The 21,814-nt window shown below is 39.2% G+C and overlaps 1 long non-coding RNA gene across 1 annotated transcript in view; it reads right to left on the reverse strand.

The window, feature by feature from the left end:
- The window catches only part of LOC126647470 (uncharacterized), a 37,465-nt gene extending 18,912 nt beyond the window's left edge, over window positions 1–18,553 (reverse strand). The window contains exon 1 of the long non-coding RNA XR_007630613.1: window positions 18,482–18,553. This is a non-coding gene — a long non-coding RNA (uncharacterized LOC126647470). The remainder of the gene's footprint in view (window positions 1–18,481) is intronic.
- Window positions 18,554–21,814: the final 3,261 nt, after the last annotated feature.

Below are 21,814 nucleotides of genomic sequence, written 5' to 3' on the forward strand. Positions count from 1 at the left end.
TGTATTAGCCTTTCTTGCAATTGCTAGCACTGACTAGGACCTTAGAAAAGCAACAGTTCCTGCTCCCACTCCAATTAATTAAGCAATCAGTATCTCCAGAATTATTCTGTTATCATCTGGTGACGGATGATAGCAAGCAAAGGCAACAGCTGGGTAGGCATGTGAGAGATGTCACAGGCAACACTGCCCTTCATTATGTTGTTTTCAAATGATTTATGGACACCTCCTTTGAAAAAAAAAAATGAGGAGAGGTTTACTAAAAACTTAAATAAGAGCAAATCTGAAATATACATGAAAACAGGTTAACAATACGTTGGTATTATTTCTTCAGTTTTACAAAACTCCCTCAAAAAGACTATACTAGCATCATCAAGACAAAAGAAGGCATTTTTTTCCAGTGGAACATCTGCAGGGACTAAAGCATATGGCAGGAAAACATAGCAAGAAGGAAGAGTCTTTTCAGCTTTTGTCTACACTAGTATTCATTTATGTATTTTAATGTAAATTATTTTATCATTTTAATGACCTTGCCCTCTTACCCATTTATGGATGTCTATATTATATATATATTATATATACATCTAATAATTTCTGGGAACGAACTAAGAACAAACAAACAAAGGGAACATGTGGAGTTCTTTTAAAACAACAACCTACAATCTTTGTCCTATCTCTTCTAATGGTTATTTATAACTATATTTTTACATATTACCCACAAAGTGTTACGGCCTTCCCTCTGGGGGATACTGCAGAGCTCTGTGACCAGCTTTGTGAGCTAGTCAAGATGAGCCCCTAGGCTCTGTTTTCCCCATTTTTATTCAGTCATATTAAGGACGACTGTGTGTAGCACCAAGAGGACAACATCTTAAGCATGATCAACAGTATCACATGCAACTACAGAACGTGATGTGATTTAAACAGAACTCTTCAAATTAGCACAGAGTTGTTTATACACAAATATGTTGAGGGATTTTTTCACTAATATATGTGCTGACTGGTGTATTAGCACAGCACAGAGATGTCTTTTGATCCCTTACCACTGCTTTCTGCTGGTGTGGAAGAAGAGCATCCAGGAGTGGCAACCAACAGAAAGGTAATTCAGTCCTGCTTTCCAGCCTTCTCATCCCTCCTCAGTTTAGCAGTATGCTGCTTCATAGGATGCTTATGATATTTCTGCCTCTTGTATTAAAAAGGAGTTTGTGAAGAGCCTAACAGAGAGATCATATGCAGATGTGCTCACAGACAGGCCACACAGCCAATGTAAATCTCTGTTACCAGAGCAGTTGATGTGAGCATGTCTTCACAAGCACAAACATTTTACAGAAGGTACTATGTAGGCAAGCTACATCAGAGATTGATAAAAGGGTTTTAGACCTTAAAAATCTGTTGCATTTCTTCTCATAGGGGAAGTAAAATGTTTTCTACTAATAGTTCCATTTTGCAGTTCACAGAAATTAAGGGTATTCAAGTTCCAGATAATTAATTGTATGGTATATTATAACCTCTTCAGAAGAGCTAGGTGGTAAATTTACTGTCTGGGTGTTTAATGGATTAATACTTAATGCCACATTACTAAACTTGGTGTGCTTAAAGTTCACTGATTTAGCGTTTAATGAAATGAAAGAGAAAGGGGCAATATGGAGCTCACCTGAGTAGAATTGTAGAGAGCTAATATACAAAATCACCAAAAAAATGAAATGGTACCCTACAATTATAACAATTACTACAAGGTAGAGAAAAGGTAGGATGTACTTTTGCTCAAAAAGATGCTGGAAACTGGCACTCTAAAACACAGACACAATGAATGTTCACTGTTTGAATTAATCTTTCAAAAGGTCTAAAATATTGCATTTCTTAAAATTAGGGCATATAAAGACAATCTGTTCTTTTGCGTATCTGGAAGTACAAGGCTTTGAATAAAATCTTATCTGAAGCATCAGTACTGTTTGCTATGCAATTTCACAGTGCTGCGAAGAACTGGTGAGCAGAAGCCCTCTCAAGACATTTCTACACCAAAGCTGGGTAATAGGAGTCCTAATCAGAGTCACCCTGGGAGCTGAATGTCTGCCCCATAAGTGATAGCTGTTATTTAGAGCATGCCATCAGGCCTGGAAGGAAGGTCTTAATGGTCTTATATAGCTAAGAAATAAATGCCATCCCAAGAGTTCAGGATAAAAAAGACAAAATATTTATCATCTCTATTTTTTTAATGAAAATTATTAAATGAGGCTGTAGTATATCAAATCGGACTTCTAGTCACCCCAGCCCAAGCTCAGTGTCATAGCAGCACATCCATCCTTTCACAAGAATGAAAAAGGTGCCCAGCTGGAAAAATACAGGAGATGTGCAGAGATTTAGCTCCAGTCTGGCAGCATTTTCCAGTGCGTGATTAAGATCAAGAAGTTTGCTTGATGGGGAATACAGTGCTCAGCACTTTGTAAGTTCTGGTATGTAACTACTACTTTGAAGAAACAAAATAAAATAAGGACAGAAAAAGAACAGCAAGTTGTAGGGCTTGACAATTTGCAAGCTGACGGATGAAACTTTCCATGAAAAGATTTGTGTGTATTTGAAGGAAAATTATGGTAATGCCCCGAGAAAATCATCTTCTTCTCTACCATTACAGTTCCAAAGTGAACAACCTACCTTGGTGTGCTCAGCCCAGTTCACTCTGTAAAAGTCCCTCAGAGTCAAGGGCTAAAATGCTCATGTTTGAAAAACCCAGAGAGCTGCTAAGTCCCTGCTTTGTGACCTTAAGCATCTTTAAGTGCACCTTGAGTTTCTATGGGATACAGCAGGATTTCTAAAGAAAAGGTCATTAAATGCCATTTTATGTATCTAATCATAAGATAAATAGGCAAGCTTGCAAATTATTGTCTTCAGGTCCCACTCTGCTCTGCACTGGTGCTCACCCTGAATACTGTGTGCAGTTTTGGTCACTGCAATATAGGAAAGATATTTAGCTCTTAGAGAGTGTCCAAAGGAGAGCAATGAAGATGGTGAAGGGTCTTGAGGGGAAGCTGTATGAGGACTGGCTGAAGTCACTTGGTCTGTTCAGCCTGGAGAAGAGGAGACTGAGGGGAGACCTCATTGCAGTTACAACTTCCTCGTGAGGGGAAGAGGAGGGGCAGGCACTGATGTCTTCTCTGTGGTGACCAGTGACAGGACCTGAGGGAATGACCTGAAATTGTGTCAGGGGAGGTTTAGGTTGGATATTAAGAAAAAGGTTCTTCACCCAGAGGGCAGCTGGGCACGGGAAGAGGCTCCCCGGTGAAGTGGTCACAGCACCAAGCCTGACAGAGTTCAAGAAGTGTTTAGACAATACTCCCGTGCACGTGGTGCGACTCTTGGGAATGGGTGCAGGGCTGAGGGTTGGACTTGATGACCCTTGTGCATCCCTTCCAACTTGGCATGTTCTATGATTCTGTGAAATAGCAAAAGTACAGTCAAGGCAGTGAAAAACATAAGCCTTGGCAGGTTCCAGTCAATGAACTGGTTTTAAGTGCATTGCAGGAGAATCAAGAAAGAATAAGGGCTTAAGTTAATACAAACTGAACAAATATCTGAAAAAAATTTAAATAAAAATAGGCATTACTAGTATAAGGATGACACTGAAGGGTTGCATGAATTCTCCTGACTGAATAAAAAAGGTCAAAATATTGCACAGAAATATATTAATTTAAATTCATTACTCTGATTAAAAATACCATAGAATCTTGGGGAGAAAATATAAATATTCCAAAATAATTATTTATATAACAGGATTTATATTCATGGCTTGTATCTTTAAATAGAAAATCGTACGTAAGAATGGTGTTTACTGTCAGCCTAGAAAGGAGCCAGTAGTTCTTAGATCAAACATTCAGATTAAGTATTTTCTTATTTTATCTCATGATTAAGCTCGGCACACAGAATTTTCCAATAGGCTACAGACTCAGTAGAGTACCTCTAGGGCCACATGTTATAAGACTGGATCAACATGATTAATTTTGCAGTGTGTGTATCTCACAGGTAGAACCATGCCAGGTGACAAGTAAGAAATGCTTTACATATTTCCCTTCCTACAAACTATGTTTCAGGTCCAATCTGTCAGTCCTCCTTCATGAAAAATTCCCTAAGAGTTCAGCATTTTACCTGCAGATACATAAGTGGAGTTACTAATAGCATCAATAAAACCAAGAATTTCATAAACTTCGTGGTTTTCATTTTCATTCGTCTTCCCAGACAGCAATTAATGTTCACATAAAGAAACTCTGCTTTCTCCCCACTGTTAGGCTCCAGAAAGACTTACCCTGGCAGAACTAACCTTAGGCATAGCATTGTTGTTTCCCTTAGAGATTTCACTCATGGTCAGGCTAAAACAAGGTTTGTTCCAGTGGTCCAGAAAAGAAATGCTTTTCAGTGTCCCATGGCAAGCAACTGCCTCATGACACAAAACAGCAGGGGGATTTTAGAGCACACCTTGGCCCATGTGCAAAACACTGCATGTGCAACTAGGAAGTGTTAATTTTAAAACAATGCGGACTTCAGCAGAGAGGATCAAAAAGACAAATATTCCAAAATTTGAGGCAAATTGGGGAAAAACCTTCATACTACCACTAAATCTATCAGTGAAGCAAGAAGAAGCTTATGTTTCTTAAAAGCATAGATGCCAGTAAAAAAAGAAAAGTAATTTTCAGATATTTCCCAGACTCTGTAAACATTGGGGTTTATTTTTATTCCAGTGAAATAATGTGGTTTCTTTGACTGTTTGAGTGTTAAATTTGGGTGTTAAATTTGATCAATAAAAATCTTGCTGGATGTAAAACAAAAATACAAACTGTGCTACTGTTAAAATTTGGCATATGGTCATGTCGCTGTGTTCTGATATAACTGCAAACATTAAAAAAAATAAAAACAGTTCTCTCTGGATATTAATTTTGTAAAGATGAGTTGTATTTCCAGATGCAAGCAAAGAGACTGCTATGGTTGTTCAAAATAATCAAAGTGTGAATGAATTTTCTAGTTTACTAGGTTAGAAGCTATCTGCACAAGGAATGACACCCGATTTTGAAGGGAAATGCATTTTTTTTTAAATACATCACTTAACAAATGATAAAAGGCTCTGAACATCTTTCAAAATATGCCTCCTGGCATTTGGATAGAATACAGACATCACCTTACAAGAATGTAGTTATGATACTTTCTCATTTTAGCAGTATTTGCAATTATCTATTCTCTCCTGTATCACATGAGGGAAACAACTTTCCCTCACTACCCTGAAGTGGTGGCATTGGTTCACCTGAGCAGTCCCAGCTCCTGCAAAAGTAGCATCTGATTTCTCCCAGAAAACTCTCAGTGTTGCCATGTGATGAATAAGTGTGTCTGAAGGCAGAGAAAAGTTACCTACAAGTTCTCCCTAGGGCAAAATAAGGCCAAACATTTCATTTTTGAGCCCACCACCACACACAGTCAATGACAGCAGCAGTTGCAGCACCACAGCTAAGAGGTGCCCAGCAAAGGCAGAGACAATACTTCATCCAGGTCTCCCCAGTACCTTGGAAGAAAACTGAAACATGGCAGCAGAGAACAGTCCTGCTGAGCTGCTCTTTTGATAGCAAATGCCACAGTGGTCCCAAAGCTCAATCACATTTGCAGGGTAGACATCCTTTATTGACTTCAGGAAATTCAAAGGATGCCTGTGACAGGAATTCAGCACAGCCTCCAGCCCAGTGAGCAGATGGGGCTCAGGCTGCCAGTTGTGCTCATTTTTAAGTGGCAAATTTTTATTATTTAGGTCTTTATTTATTATTTTAGTTCCTAAGGAACTTAGAAACAAATTTTTTCAGCCAGTTCCTTATTCAGCTTCAAGATTAGCTTCTATTTCATGACTGCTGTTTCTGCTGAATTGCTGTCCACAGCATTACGTTTTGGTTTTTTTTCTTGAGTGGTTACCATTAATTTAGATCCTATCATTCACAAGGGTGATTCAGATCATAAATTTGTCCTGCCAAAATTAAGCTTCAACTACCATAAACTTTAAATGTCACTGTGATGCCCAAATCACTCAGTCCTAGTTAAATCACTAGAATTTCTCATATCCTTCTGTAAATTCTACCTAAATAATATTGTACCCTACTCTTGGCTGTAAGGAAACCATCCCTTCCTTTCACACTCAGTTCAGAAGTAAACTGTGACTACTCTTCACCTTAAGTTCTGCAAATCTTTGGCTTCATTCACAGGAAGAACTGGGATTTAGCTTAGCTTTAGAAACAAAAATTGATCATGGATTTTTTTCCTGATTTTACATTCACTAGCACTCAAATGAGAAGTGATTCCTCTCAGCACTGGGTTACAAGGCACTCTAAACTCTCCTTCCTTTTATTGTAGAGCTGCTTTCATTTCAAGAGAGCACTCTACCAGTGAGTTGGTTGTAAATTACCAACCTGTAGCCCCAAAAGCTGCTTTACAAACCCCTTGCATTGCTCAGCTCTTCTTCCATCCCTGTTTGAAACAGTATTATTTCCTGTAGAAGTAGAGGAGAAACGGACACTGATAAAGAGCTATGGTGAAGAGGTCTTCATTGAACAGTGTCTTAATGGTTATTGAAAGTCATTTGCAATAAGTTGTATATACTCAAGCATATTGTCAGTTGGGAGACCAATGACAATAGCATTCCTGCCCTAGCTAACAATACAGAAGCCACTGATGGTCCTAGTCCCACAAAACCTTTTTGTTCCTTTAGGGTTTAGTTATCCTCGTGCAAAGAAAGAAATTTCTTCTCTCTTTCATCCCATTCTGCCCACTGAGAGCTGAATTTAAAAGAAAGTTTACTCTATGTTTCTGAGAACACTTGGTTTTGAATGTTGGAGGTTCCTTTGTTTTTAGCATCAATAAAGGTCAGCCACTCCATTCCGTCATTGACAGGCTCCCATTCCATTTGGCTAATACATTCCACTTAGCATCACATACAACAATCAGACATATTCTTAATACTAGGAAGTTGCAGAAGAACAAAAGGCATGTGTGTGCTATCTAAGATTTCCATGGAGCGAATTACGCTGGATGAATTATTCGGAATTATTCAGAAAAAGAAACTGTTTACTATTCTCTCATAACAGATGCTCCAGACAAAGAAGAGAAGAAGCTGGTGCAGCCTCTGACTGAGCCATAGCTTTTCACAGCTGAACGTGGTTGTGCAAATTAGCTGGTAAACTTTGTGGAAGAACCCAGAAAGAAGCAATTAGAATTACAGCGATGGTTTGAGAATCTGTAGTTTGTAATCAACCAAAATTGTGCAGTTTTCCATATTCTTTGCTGATAATGCAAATGTAACCATTGAAGGAAACTGCTCTGTATGTAGCACATCCTGAAAGCAAGAAAAACCACTTGAGTCCAAGCAAATATCTTCGAAGACAGTAGGCTGTGTATGTCTTGGCCAAGTCATATATGGGCACTGCACAGATTGTGAACTCTACAAATATGTGTTTTGGTCACTGGCACAGGCTGCAGGGCAGAAGAAGGTCCTGAGAGCAAAACAACAACCATGAGAAAACATGGAATGGTTTGAGATCAGGGACTAAGGAAACCTACAAAAAGACTACAATCTGAGGTTGACTAGTCAGAAGACTACTGTCAGAATGGACTATCTAGGAAAATTGTGACATTTCAGGCAATGTGATCATTTCAGGCAGTTGATCATATTTGCCAGCTCACAGTTATGTAGAGGAGTTCCTCTATCCTCCCAAAGTGAAGTAGGGGAATGTGTGAATACCTTGTAGATCTCTTACAGATTCTTCTGCTGTATTTTCTTATGTTGCATCAGACAAGGATAAAGGAAATCATTACTGAGCTTGTCTCATTTCATCCCTACCGAGAAACTGAAGTTTTACGTGAATTTTAGCTTTGTGCAACACTTTTGTTCAAACACAAGATAGAAAAAATTGGCATGTTCTTACACCCTGTCTTGGAAAACAAAGATTACATTTAACAGTAATTTTCAGTATTTTTTAATAATTAGGCTGTACTTCCTTTTATACACATGGAAGGTCAGTTCTTGATCTGATGTTACACTGATGCAAAGCAGATTAAGTGGTTTCCCATCAGAGGAAGCATTCCCACTCTTCATCCTCTTTATCCTTGGCAAATTTTTCTGACATGTTTCTTGTGTCAAATCAGCTGATTACAAGACTCAGTGCAAGGAAAAGTGAATGAATGGATAAACAGTTGATGGTGATATGGTTAGTGGAACCAACCCTTTGGTATCATCTCAGCATGACATGTAACTACTTACAATGTGACTCTGCATCTCAGTATTAGCTGGTACTACTGCAGGATTACTCATTTGAAAGGCTGTCCAAGGCTACTGAAGTTCGCAATCTGCCCGGTAAAATACACTGCAGAATGTGGAGACTGGAAGTTCCTACAAGTACAGTACAAGTTGTGCAACAAACTGGCTAGGATTTTCAAATAAGTCCAGTACAAAAAAGCATATGGTGATCTTGGACTGAGTCAGACCAGTCTCCACTGTATTGTTTTAGGCATGTAAAAAGTTTTGATCTCTGCCAGTTCCAGGGCCCATTCTGAAGCAATCAACATTTCACTTCTACTACTTACCTCACAGGGATGAGGGTAGATTGAATTAGTGTTGTTGCCTTCTTTGAAACCTATTGGTCAGCACAATGCATAATTATCCATAAGTAATTATTATACAAAAGTAGTCCTTTTTCCATAGTAAATAGCTTTCTAGGTTATTGAATTAATCATCAGAGCTTTTCAAGACTTCACCTTACAGCATGTAGGGGCTCACTTTGCTTTATTATAAATTAATGTAATACAAATTCCTGTTCTCCTTACACCAGGGACAGATCATACTATAATACTGATGTGTCCTCCCAAGATTGAGGGTTTGTTTGCTTTTTTTGCTTTTTACATATTTGTTCTAAACTGCAGTGTCTGGGTTTGGTTTAGGTCCTATTTATTAATTTTTACAAGGCTTGTTCAATTGCCCAGAGTACCAGTTGGAAAGTGAAAGTGAGCATTCAGCTACATTATATGGCAATGGGATACAAGGTTCATTGATCCCTGAAGCAAATTAAATACAAATAATTGCTTCCTTATTCACATTCACTGGTGCAAGCTTTTTCTCCTGCATGTCTTGATACATGGTATTGGATGCAAAGATTATGCACAGCATTTATATATGTCATTGCTTTGGCAAAGAAAGAATATTTGCAATTAAGTACATTGCCAATACTCTGAAAAACTGGCCAGTGACTAAAACTGTTTCTTATTTTTGAGAGTACGTACATTAGTAGTGTATAAAGTGTATAAAGAGAAGTCACAATAGGTGGCATATAATCACAATTCCAGCTATGTGACATGGATCAGAGAAATATCCATAAATAAAATTTTTCTGTAGTCTGGGACTCCAAATATTAGAGACATGTCAGCACAAACAGCAAAGACTAAGCTGGCAAAGGTAAGCACTTTATATTCATGTCTAGTTTTGCTAGCTATACCCTACTACATATAGTTTAGATATTCCCTTGGAAACACAGATACTGTGTTTATTGGGATAGGTTTAAGACAATCTCTATGACCTTCTCTCCCATTCTTGCACTGGCTACAAAGAAAGTGAAAATTATAGAATATGTCTAACAATTAAGGTACTTCAGTGGTTCAACGACTTTCAGAGGCAGGCCACTGCTGCTTCCTACACCTTACCCCAGGACAGGTGTGCTCTCTGGAGAAGTCTTTTGTTTACATCTTTCTTATTCTTTCAATTAAAACAGATACCCCCTATTAAAACTGCCCCTGCAACCTGAGGCTAATAAGTACTGAAGCTAATACGTACTACTTCTACAGATCTTTCCCTGTTCACCCACATTTCAGACAAGCTTGCTACTGTTTACAGTGACTGGACATTAAGATATCAAATGCCAGTAAGGGGAATAATAATTTCTTTTCCCATGATCTTTAAGCTCTCTTCATTAACATGTCTATTGTGCTCATTCTGCATATCTCTTATTCTCTGCCTGGCTTCTCCTGTTACAACCTGCAGAACACAGCATTACAAACACCATAAATCCTGCTTCTTGGGGAACAATAGTTTTGTAATCACCTTACTGCATTCATAACATTAATTTTCCTCAGAGTTTAATTTAGAAGCTAAACATGACACAACAGGTGTCAAAATTGGATTTAGGTGATTAAATTGAATAAACAAAATGCCCCCATCATATTTTGCTCATAAAAATCAGTTGGTTTAGGGTGACTCCATCACACTGACAACACAGAGAGATTTGTCTGAACAGTTTTCTATATCACTCAATACTTTTCATGAAGGAATAGAAACGGAAATAGAAATTTTAGTTACTTTACATCTGATTTAAGTCAACTAACACAGTTGCAAAAACATTTATTTATTAATAAATATTGCAAAAAATAATGTAAAAATCAATTTTTCTAAGAATTCTTGGATCTCAGTGTCCACTATGTTGTTAGCTCCAGGCTGTAGAGTGCAAAACTTCAAAAACATGCAATTAAACAATATAAGCACATCTTTTATCTCAACTATGAAGAGGAAATATCCTAAGAGACACAGGGAGCCTGCAGAGGGAGTGGATGAAGCTAAACTGCGGTACAGGAAACTTGGACATGGATTTTGGCCAGGATCAAAGTTTAACCTTTTCCTCTTTTGTTTGAGACCAGCAGTTCCCAAGCAAGGAAGTGAATCCACAACACGGGAGGTACACAAGAAGGAATCAGTGGTGACTCAGGAGGAAGTCAGGCTCACGAGATGGATTGTATCCCACAGCTTCTCTGACTCCATCCTCTCTCAGCTGAGAGAGGACCAGCACTGCCATGGGAGGCACACAGGATCCCAGGAGCTCTTTAGGATCCCTGTTCCTGGATATTGTAAGTGTTGTTAAGGCCAGGCACGTGTGGACAGGGGATTGCCCACTCCCCCTTATCAGCATGATGCACTCTGGTACATCTCCCAACAAGAATGTGTGATTCCCATCACAGTCATGACTGTGCTTTTCCCAGCTGTTGGGGGAGTGATCCTACCCATGTGCACCATAGTACAGTTATACCAATGCAGTGGTTGCCTCACAGGTAGCCATATCCAACACAGCCATGTCTTCCTAAGACCTACTCTTGTGGTTTTATGCATGCAATTTAATGGAAAAACCTCAAGTCTCTCCTTACAGTATATAGGAACCTTTTGCACTGGTTCTTTTCTCTCACATGTGGAAAATAAGATAGTCTTAAGCAATAATGGGTGTAGGTCACATCCCATTATATCTTCCCATCACTTAACCACAGCCTGACTGGGAAATTGGCCCTATATAAGCAGAATACTTATTTGATTCATCCATGTAATTGTACGAGGCTATTTCCACAAGAGGTGCCAGCTCCCCTGGAGCTCAAGCAAATTCATCAGCACAGCAATGTGAACTTACTTTACAATAAAGAAACTTTCATTCTGGAAGTAAGCAGAGACAGCAGCGGGTATCAGGCCTTCAACACCTGAATCTGTTATGCTGTGACAGGAACTATGATGGAAACTGGACGATATTTTATAATGTGGGATCACAAAAAAATACATGCATTTCAGAATCAGTTGGTCTAAGCAAGAGGATTTTATCTGTGACTTCCTCTATGCCTCCCTTTCTCCACCTTTTCTGCTGTAGACCATGTGCAAATTGTTGTGAAAGAGATCCGTGAAGAGGAAATCCGGGGGCCAATACAAAGGATAAAAGAGGACAGAAAATTATGACGATACCCTACTAAACCATTTAGAGAGGTCAAAGTGAGAAGAACAACTTTATCCTTTGAGACTGCTTGTAACTGCAGGAAGCTCCATTAACTCCTGGTGGTTCACTGTAAAACATTAGCCCTTGTGCTGAGGGATAGATGTAGAGCTGGCTCCTGCCAGGAGAGAAAACAGCCGTTCTGTGACAACAGCCACTGTGCAACAACCGTGGCACTGCCACTGGGTCACAAAGATGCTCACATCAATCAACAGAATTTACAGTCACCTGGGAGTGCATGGGTTGCAGAGTCTGGCACAAAAGCCAGAGTTAATATAAAAGAACTGCTACGAGCTGCAAAACACCTTGTCCCTTGCAAGCATTAATCTCTGACTACTCACACATGCGGGATATGGCATCGCTACTTATCCTGGGTTTGGAGCTCAGAGCTGCTGGGACTGGCTGCTAAGGTCTTCATAACTAAATCACCAAGACCACTCATTACAAGTCCTTTGGTTTAAATCTAAGACATGAAAAAGACCGTAATGGCAGCTTTTAGGAAAGGCATCACACAGGCTTCAGCCCGTAGCTGTGACAGCTCACAGCATATAATTAAACAAATTCTCATTCTGGGAGAACTGACTGTCATAAATTGAACCATGACCAAAATTTCACTGGAACAAAGACATCCTCAGCTTTCCATAAAACTTGTCTTCCAATGTTTCTGTTTAAAAACTGAACACATAAAAAAGATTTAGAAAAAGCTTTACAAACAGGATATATCTAATTTACCTCAATTTGTAATGTTGTTGAGTAACAACAGTTTCACAGAGATCTGTGTTACTAAATGTTTGTCAAGCTCTCTAGGAGATGCAAGTATACTCAGATAAAGCTCCTTGCAACCAGTTCCTTCAAACACATCATCTGCTGGACCCAGCTGGGGCAGCTGTGGTAAAAAAAAAAGCAAGCCCAAACCATTAAGTACATAAATACCTGAAGATTGTTCTTATGATCACATTTTAATCACTCCTCTAGTATTTTTCCCCATAATGAAGCTCTACAATCATGCAAACTGTCTTGTTTGTAGGCCACAAAAGCTAGACACACTGCTATTTTATTGGCGAAGTTTAACTGCAAATTCTATATAGACTAGTGTTGTCTGTCTTCACAGCAGGTTGTTTGTCATGTACCCCCTTTCAAACACTTCTTATTGACAATCTTTTTCTCCATATACGGGCACAAGAACTAAAACAGCACTTCAGAAATTAAAAATTGATTTTAGCTCCAAAAATCTGACTGTGCATGGAAAAAAAAAAAAAAGGAGCAAAAAAAAAGAATCCCTATCTCTAAAGGCTGCTTTAAACATCAAAAGCATTTGAAGCTTTTTTTTGCTGGGTTGTTTTCACATTGCTTACGTGTCTGCATATTTCTTGGGATGACGACAGTCACTTTTGATATACGATTTGTCTCACGCTGACTGCTGGGGCTGGCTGCTAAGGTCTGCATAACTAACTCCCTGAAACCTCTCATTACAAAACCTTTGGTTTAAATCTAAGACATCAAAGGAAATGAGTTAGGCAGATGCAAGATAGACGCAAGCCCTAGCTTATGGAAAAATATTTTAAGTAGTCTTGTTAGGAATAATGTTCATTATCTTCTAACCCTCAGATGGCACTGGCACGAAGGATAACGGGGTTACAACAGACTTAGTTTCATGTTTTTAACTGGATTCAGTAAGGGGTGGGGGGGGGGTAGAGAAAAATACAAGTTAATTTTAACTTACATATTTATACTGCCTGTATGTTCCCATTATGATAATAAGCAAAATGGATCGGTTGGGCTATAAAGGTTGTTTAAATCGCATTTTGTGATGTAGTATTAATGAAAAATACCCATCAGAAATAAGTTTGGTTTAGAATTCAAACAACATTAGAAGCAGGATTTAATTAGCTATTTTTCATTTTCTATTTAAAAGGAAGCTCAGAGTGACACGTGCACTTACTAGTCCGGGAGTGTGGTTATTAACCTTGGTTATTAACCACTCTGGCCTTATATAGCTCCAGCCTAGAAGTTCCCAGACCCCAACTCAGCGTGAGTCCCTGCCATCCTGCAGCAAAGGCTCCCCCCACAGTGAGGCTGTCCCAGCTGCGCACAACCAAATCTCCCGTGCTTTCCATGCTCCCAGTGCCTCCACGCTCTCCTTGACAGACAATCACTGACTTCGTTACTTTACGAAAACCGGGATGACAAAAATTTTTGAACATCCGATAATTTTGAGGGTCCACATTTTTCTGGGTGCCAGTAAAGCGTTTCAGATCGAGCAACTAAAACTGAGTGCACCCAAAATTACTGGATGCTGCTCTAACTGACAGTCTTACAAATCCGGATGCAAATACTGCAATACTTTTGAGTCCTCTGACCTGCCCCCTTTTCCCAAGCCCTATTCCCTCCCCCTCCCCCCCTCCTTCACAGGTTTTTACTTTTGGGTGTTTTCTGCCAGCTGCTGGGCAGGAACCAGCAGCCACAGGAAGAGGTGCTGCCTCAGCTGCTGGGTGCTACCTGTTGCCACATCTCAGAAGGGACACTGAGATAGAAGCACACAGGCTGTACTCCAACCTGTAATTAAAGAACAGTTTTCCCCTTGCAAAACCTCACCTTTATGAGCAATAAATCTTTACCCACAAATATTAGTTCCGACTAATGGTTAATTTCAATATTCCTTTGCCTTAGAACATTTGTTTTCCTCTTCTTTCCAGAGAAAACGCCTCAGGAACTGTGATGTCAGTTGAGGAATTATGGGTTATATATGCTCCAGATGGTGACAAGACAATTATTTTTCCCTTACAGGCATTTTTTGGAAGATACCTCTCTCCCTGAGGACTGTATGAAATTTTGTTACTATGAGGAAGATGCCCTAATTGCAAAAGGCAATCAACAATACTAATACTACAAGATTAAGGGCATTTTTGTTTCTTTTCACCGAGCCTCTTTCAAGTCCTATTGTTCAAAAAAGTCTGCAAGAAATTCACATATCTCTCCCACGAGAATTAGTCAACAATTATTCTGCTTCCAAGAGAAATTTATTTTGAGTCAATGTTTTTTAAATCTATCTGTTCACCAGGCTTACTCATGCATTAAGGATGATTTTCAGTGTTCAATAGCAACTCCTGAAACAAGAAGCAATTAGAAACATCTGATTTCATGATGCATATTCCTTCCAGCAAACTGAGCCACTGTTTCCAAAGGAAAATGCAAAGACTCTCTGTCTTCCATACAGTTATCAAATGTACAGCAGAAACAGATAAATTTCAAAAGCTGAAATACAACAATAACTTGGCGCACAATGAAAGTTGTCAAATGAGTGAATTTAGTTGTACGACAGTAGAATAAACATAAACATTAACTCAGTTCAGGCTCACCAAAGGAAAAATGGCTCACATTACAAGCAATAGCACTGAACCAACAGCACAGGTCAGGAGGTCCTAGCTTTGCCCTGACTTTCTTGCCTAAACTCAGGCAAGCTCTGCAATTACTTCGCTCCTGTCCTGAAAACCCACAGTGGGGTCTATCCCACAGATACAGCTTACAAACTTACCAGATAAGTTGTGGGTAGTGTGAAATGACATAAAGAGCAGATGTTATTTAAGGTTGAACGTAAGAAGTTAACAGTACCTTTTAGAGGCAATAGAAATTAAGATTAGGTGTTTAATATTAAAACATTTAAGTGTTACACTGATGCAGGGACTTAGCCATACTAGAGTGAATGGGCTGCTGTCATGAGGCCATCTTCTGCCTCTGACCCCCTCCTGCAACCTGTGGACTGGAGTGCAGGAGAAAAGCAGAAACCACCAGCTATGTGGGAGTCCAAACAGTGCCCTCTGATGTGGATCTAAACAAAGGAGATGCCCAGTCTTGATGACAGAAAAGCAATTTGGTCTACCTTTTTCTTTTGCAGACAGCAATCAGCACACAGCTTTCCGTAGTTTATCAAAGATCAGAAATTAAAGGCAATTTATAAATGGCTTCTATACCTAGCAAGAAAATACGTGTTAAATAGTACTTTCCCCAGTGTTCCAGCTGGAAATAGTTAAAAAATACTCAAAAGAGGTCTCAATGATATCCATTCTTTTCTGCATAGTGGTTAATGGATTCTGACACTATAATTCCTTAGACATGGTGTATAACTAATAGTTATAAAAATACACCTTTTCTCTGTCAAATTACACAGCACAGATGAAAGAGAGTTAATCCACAAGGCCACAGATATTACATTGCACTTCACATTCACTGAAACCATGAAGAATGGCCTTGCTAGAAATAGTGAAAAATCAAACAGCATGGCTTGTTGATCCATTCTTTCTGCTTGCTACAACCGGGAAAAAGATGCACATGGGATGAAGGGTGAAAATCTCTGGTAGGGGTCTTAGAAAAGAAGTTCTTACAATTTCACCTTTTGTGCTCTGCCATGCAAACAGATGCAGAAATATTATGGCACAAAAATATATCTACTTCTCCTACTTTCTCCTCCTGGCTTTCTTTTGTGATTTCATTTAATTTCTGCCTTCTCCAGATGCAGACAATTGGGCCTGTGGACACATCGAGGCAGGTAATGTCCATAGTCTGCCTTGCGGTAGCATGGGCAGGTTTTCTCGAGGGGTAAATGCCAGCGTAATTCATCAGCAAGTAAATAAATGACACTAATGGGCAAGGACTAAATACGATGTGTACTTCCTTCTCACCATCTCTAAGGGAAGGAGCCAAAGCAAGGTAAAATGAAAGCAGGCAGCAGCCTGCAGTGGTAAACTAAATACAATATTTTCAAGATACAGAGAAAAAGATAGGAAAAAAGAGAAAGATACTTCAAAAACTAAATTGGAAATAGCATGATCTTTACAGAGCATCCTGAACTGGGATGTGCTCCATCTAAATATAAGAGTGCAGTGTTAAGCTTCCTGAAGTTGGTCTTGAAATGCTAGATAGCTCCATCAGCAGGCTGTAATTCTGCAACAGTCATTGCAGAGAGAGTCACAGGGGCAAGCATCTTCATTGGCTGGAAAACAAGACCTTTCTCAAAGCCTTCTGTGATGTGGCCTCTGAGAGCATTTATGGACTGGACCCAAGAATCCCTGAGAGCTTTTCCATTCACGCATCCTGGGAGAGCCCAGTACTCAACTGTTGTAGATGTGTAGCTCCATGTTTATGCATGTTTAGCCTAACAGCATGCAAAATGAGCCAAGACTTTCCCTACAGGACAAAGAGAGAGTCCTCTATACAGGTGAGTGGGGCTGCGGCTTCCCAGCATCAGCAAGGGGAGTCATTCACCACTCCACAGTGAGCACCATCTGCCTTTTCTACAGGGATTTGCTGCTATTTTACCATATTCTTTATGTGCTTTTCCCCTTACTTATTGGAAGAGGCAGAAGGGACTGTTCTTCCACCCAAATAAAATCTCATGTTCTACGACTAAAACACATTAACATCTCCCAGAATTCTTCTCGCTTGCTTGTGCTGCTTCATATACCCCTGATTGGCTTACTGCCTGAGCATTCCACAGCAGTTTAGCAAATTCACCACTGAGTTAGGGAACCAGAGATATCTCCAGAGAGGACTGGGACAGGAGTATTAAATGATTGGTTTTAAGATTCATGGTAGTATGTAGCAGAAGCCCAAGTCTACTGAGTTACAGCTTCATGAGGTCACAGCATTGCCACCACGCGACAGCAGCAGAATAATGACATCAGCAACAAGGTCACAATCTCCTAGTGATTTTTTTTCTGTCTCCCACACATGCAGCTGACCCTTTCCCACTAGTCTTCAACCACTGTATGCCCACTCTATGCCACTGTATGCACAACAACTCACTCTTTTGACAAGTTCCACATAAAGGGAGTAAATAGCATTGTTGATCATTGAAAACTAATCTAAAAAATCTATAGAGTAGTTTTTTTCTCACAGTATCACTCTGCTGCTGTCTCAGACTGCAGACTCTTCAGAGCTGAACCAGACAACATTTCCTATCTTATTCAGCACACTGTGGGCACCAGTAGGGATGTTTAAAGGCTGTTGCAGTGTTCAAAAAGATAGCAGCCACAGAAATTAAAGGGAGTTATGCAGCTGAATCCTTTAGTCATTCATTTATGCTTCCCCTTCCTCATAAATCAAAGGACAGGAAAGCAATGTAATCAGAAATAACCACAGAATTAGCAGTACAATTCAGCTTCTTACACTCTTTTCTCATTGCTTTTGATAAGTAGAAGCAGCAAAGAACCAAACAGCAAAAGAAAAAAAAATAATGAAAAATTAAAACCCCCACTAGTATCATGGTGCTGCAGATTTTGCAAAGTCCTGTTCCAGCCTGAAATGGAATATTCTTCTGTATCTTCTTCTCTTCTTCTAGTTCATTGCAGTCTGGTTAAATAACTGGATTTTCAACTTAATAAGCATCTGACATTAGCTGTGTTACTGCAAAGCTCAGAAATTGCAAACTGTACTTAAATATTTGTTTTATACAAATATGCAGTCCAATCACAACTGTATGGTTGGATCTCCCTTACCCAGCATTCCCTTCTGATCTGATATGTAAATAGGGTTTCTAAAGGACATGGCCAGGAGGTCACTGCAACAGCTCAGTAAAAATGTAATGAAAACAAACAATGGCAACGAAAAGAAAACAAGGAAGCCAACGATAAAGCATATGGTAATTAACACATTCACCATTACTGAAATTGCCTTAGGAAACTGACCTTCTCTATGGCACTCCCATCCACAAAAGAAATGCAGTCAGAAGCGAATCCATCCCATAAGAACAAATATTTAGGAGCACAGAAGCCTGTAACAAAGAGTTGGAGACATTAAAATATTAAAATAATAATTAATGAGTGTATAGACAAGAGATGTGTGAAAACAGCAAATGCCATGAAATCAGTCCTTTAACCTCACTGGAAACATAAACATAGGGATGTACAAATAAACTAATAAAAACCAATGTATTCTATGGGAGTGTTGGAATGTTTCCCATGAGATCATCTTGTGGGAGATGCTGCCAGAAGATACCATAAAGGCTAAATATCTTTAAAGGATTCCCCAAAGACACCATTTTCACAGAAAAGCAGAAGTCTTTGAGTAATATTTGGCATGCTAAAATATAGATGAGAGATAAATAAATAAATAAATAAATAAATAAATAAATTTTTTAGTGAGTAAGCCAAAGAATAATTGCACTGGATTAGAAGGCAACTTCCCCTCTAGGAATATTATTCCATAGTGTCTATCAGCAGGACAACCTTTCCCCTTCAGCATCTGCCAGCGGTCTCAGCCAAAGAAAGAGCTGGTCTGAACCCCTCTATTTTTCAGCAAGTCTGACTGACTGCCTCTGACAATTGTACTCCTGGGTGTGATAAAATTGTGAACCTGCGTCAGAGATTACACCAATGAGACGTAAACAACAGGCAAAACAATGTATACTTTGCAAGAGGCTTTCGAAGAGGAGCAATTGTGTGCTGCTTTGGGCTGTCAGCACCAGCTTATCCAGCCACCGGGTCTGGCTCTAGTCCATCTCTGGCAAAAATCACTAAGAGCACTGATCACTCCTAAAGCAGCTTTTTGCTGTCCTCTCACTCCCAAATGCTGCTCCACACTCCCTGAGAGTAAGTATCCATCACGCCCGACCCCGCAGAGCCCTCTCCTGCAATTATCCTATTACACCTAGCACACTTAAAAATTAATTAATGCCCCTCTGCACTAAGATGCCATAATTAAACTCTTTCTCTTTTCATTTAAGACTGAATTTAAATGAGGGTTTGATGGCACTGCAGTACAGTAACACTCACAAAGGCAATCCTGACCGGAGACCTTTGTGATGGTTTATGGCCGAGTAATTGCTAAGAGCTTCCTAGAACATCAAGACTTTGACCTTCAACAATTTACATTTATAATCAACCCAGCTTTCCGCAGTATTGGCTGAAACACATGAATGGGTGATGATACAGATCTCCTCAAAGAGAAAATAAAAGTCTTCAGAATTTCTTTCTCCCAAACTAAGCCTCTCTATCTTTCTCTCACACACACACAGTAGCGACCCAGCCTTTGTGACTGACAGTGGAGAAGAATGAGATGACATTTCCTGACCTTTAAGAAGCGTTTGCTGATCAGCACTAGCTGCACCATTTCGCTCATCTTGTTACTTAGTAGTTAAGGTATAAAGTAAAAAAAAAAAAGAAAGCTGAACTTCAGTGTATTTTGCTCTTTATGGAATACCATCAACATTGTCCTGTTCTCTGTGCTGTGACTACATGACTTGAAAAGAAGAGGGAAGCCCTAGTTTGCAGTTTGCATTCAGCTCCCACTGGAGAGAGGAGGTCTGGAAATACCTGATCAGATTAATGTACATATATTAGTGAAGTGGATTTATTAAGCTACACTTAAAGAAATAAAGATCAAGTTTTGGTCAAAATGGACAGCATGCTCAGAACATGGGACTGCAGTTTACAGACTCCTGTCTTTTACTTATGTCACAAATTTTACATATATATACATCTATACACACACACTACCCTTTTTATTTTTTTACACATGCCATACATTGATATGTTTTATATATCTGCTGTTGTATTTTAATCAAGCAGCATGCCAGGAAAACCAGCTTTGTTGGAGGTTTCAAAGTATGTTGTGGAAAATTAAGAAATAAGGTTCAACTCCTAAGCAGTGGGCTGGAATTCTGGGAGCGGCATTAACCAGTACCCCTGCTCAGAATCTCACACAATTGGAGTATCCTCTTGCAGTTAAACATGTTAGATACTCATACTAGATCTGCAATAGGAAACCCAAACCAATAACAAATCTGGGAATTTGGAGTTACTTTTTAGTAGTTCTGTCCTCTTTTAAAATCTCTGTAGTTCATTCTATTAAGTCTCTATTGCCATTCCTAAGAACATACCCTGTTTTCACACTTCCAGTGAAAACAAATTGTAATATAATTTATAAGTGAACAAGAGTGCAAAGTCACACCGTCCTTAAGGAGCTAAAACCTGCTCTGGCTGTAGCCCTGTCAGAACAGGCCCATACACTCTGCCTGCCTCCCTAAGCCAACACGCAGAGATGTGCACATGTGGGACTATGCTAGTCTTCAAAACCTACTGGCCTCCTCCATGAGGTTGTTGACAAAATACCAACAAATAAGCATCAGTTATGAAGGTCACTTCAGTGATTATTTAGTGGTTCATTAGCTAACAGACTGGTCCAGTGAGGATTTCTCTTCTATGTCTCTAACAAAACCAGATCTATGGATTCATCCTCTGGTCTCAGTATGATTGTTTCCTTCCTCTGAAAATGTATTAACTATCTTTCTCCACCTTCACACCTTCATCCCGCTAAATTCAGATCACCAGAGATTATTCCTACTCAGATGCACCTAACAATACTACATTCACAATATTTCCATTAACTTGTGTCTTAATAAAATGGTTGACATCATCAACATTATTTTCAATTACATTAACAAAGAAAGAAATCAAGTCTTTCCACTACCTGTTCAGTGGGTGGCTACTGCATGTATGGTTTAATATTCATGTTCACCTATCCTGTACAGTTTGTTGCCTCTTATGTGTACTAATTAGTGTTGGACTTGACAGTGTTAGGTTTATAGTTGGACTTGATGGTTTTAAAGGTCTTTTCCAATCTAAATTACTCTGTGATTCTATTACTGATTAATTAGGTGTGCAAGATTTTGTTACTTCTTACACAAATCAGTAGAAACTTGGAACCTAAATCAATGAGGAATTAAGGGAGAAATTATATTCCTACTTCATGGTCACATGGACTGGAAGGTAAACAAAAATGAGATTAACAACCTTAAAAACAAGTAGCTAGAGGTATAGTAAGTAGTACAGGTTTCAGATCAGAAACCAGTCCATCACCTCTGATTTGTAACACCTCTCCTGGTTTTCCATTCCTTGATTTCTTATGAAGACAAAGCATTCCAACTTAATTCTGCATTTATTTCAACCATGTATGGGGACTTGGCTTTGTATTTAAATAGCAATGAAGTAATTGTAACCAGCAATATCCTGAGATGAAAC

Source organism: Myiozetetes cayanensis, unplaced genomic scaffold (genome assembly GCF_022539395.1).
Source record: "Myiozetetes cayanensis isolate MyiCay16 unplaced genomic scaffold, myiCay2020 scf1, whole genome shotgun sequence".
Taxonomy (NCBI): Eukaryota; Metazoa; Chordata; class Aves; order Passeriformes; family Tyrannidae; genus Myiozetetes; species Myiozetetes cayanensis.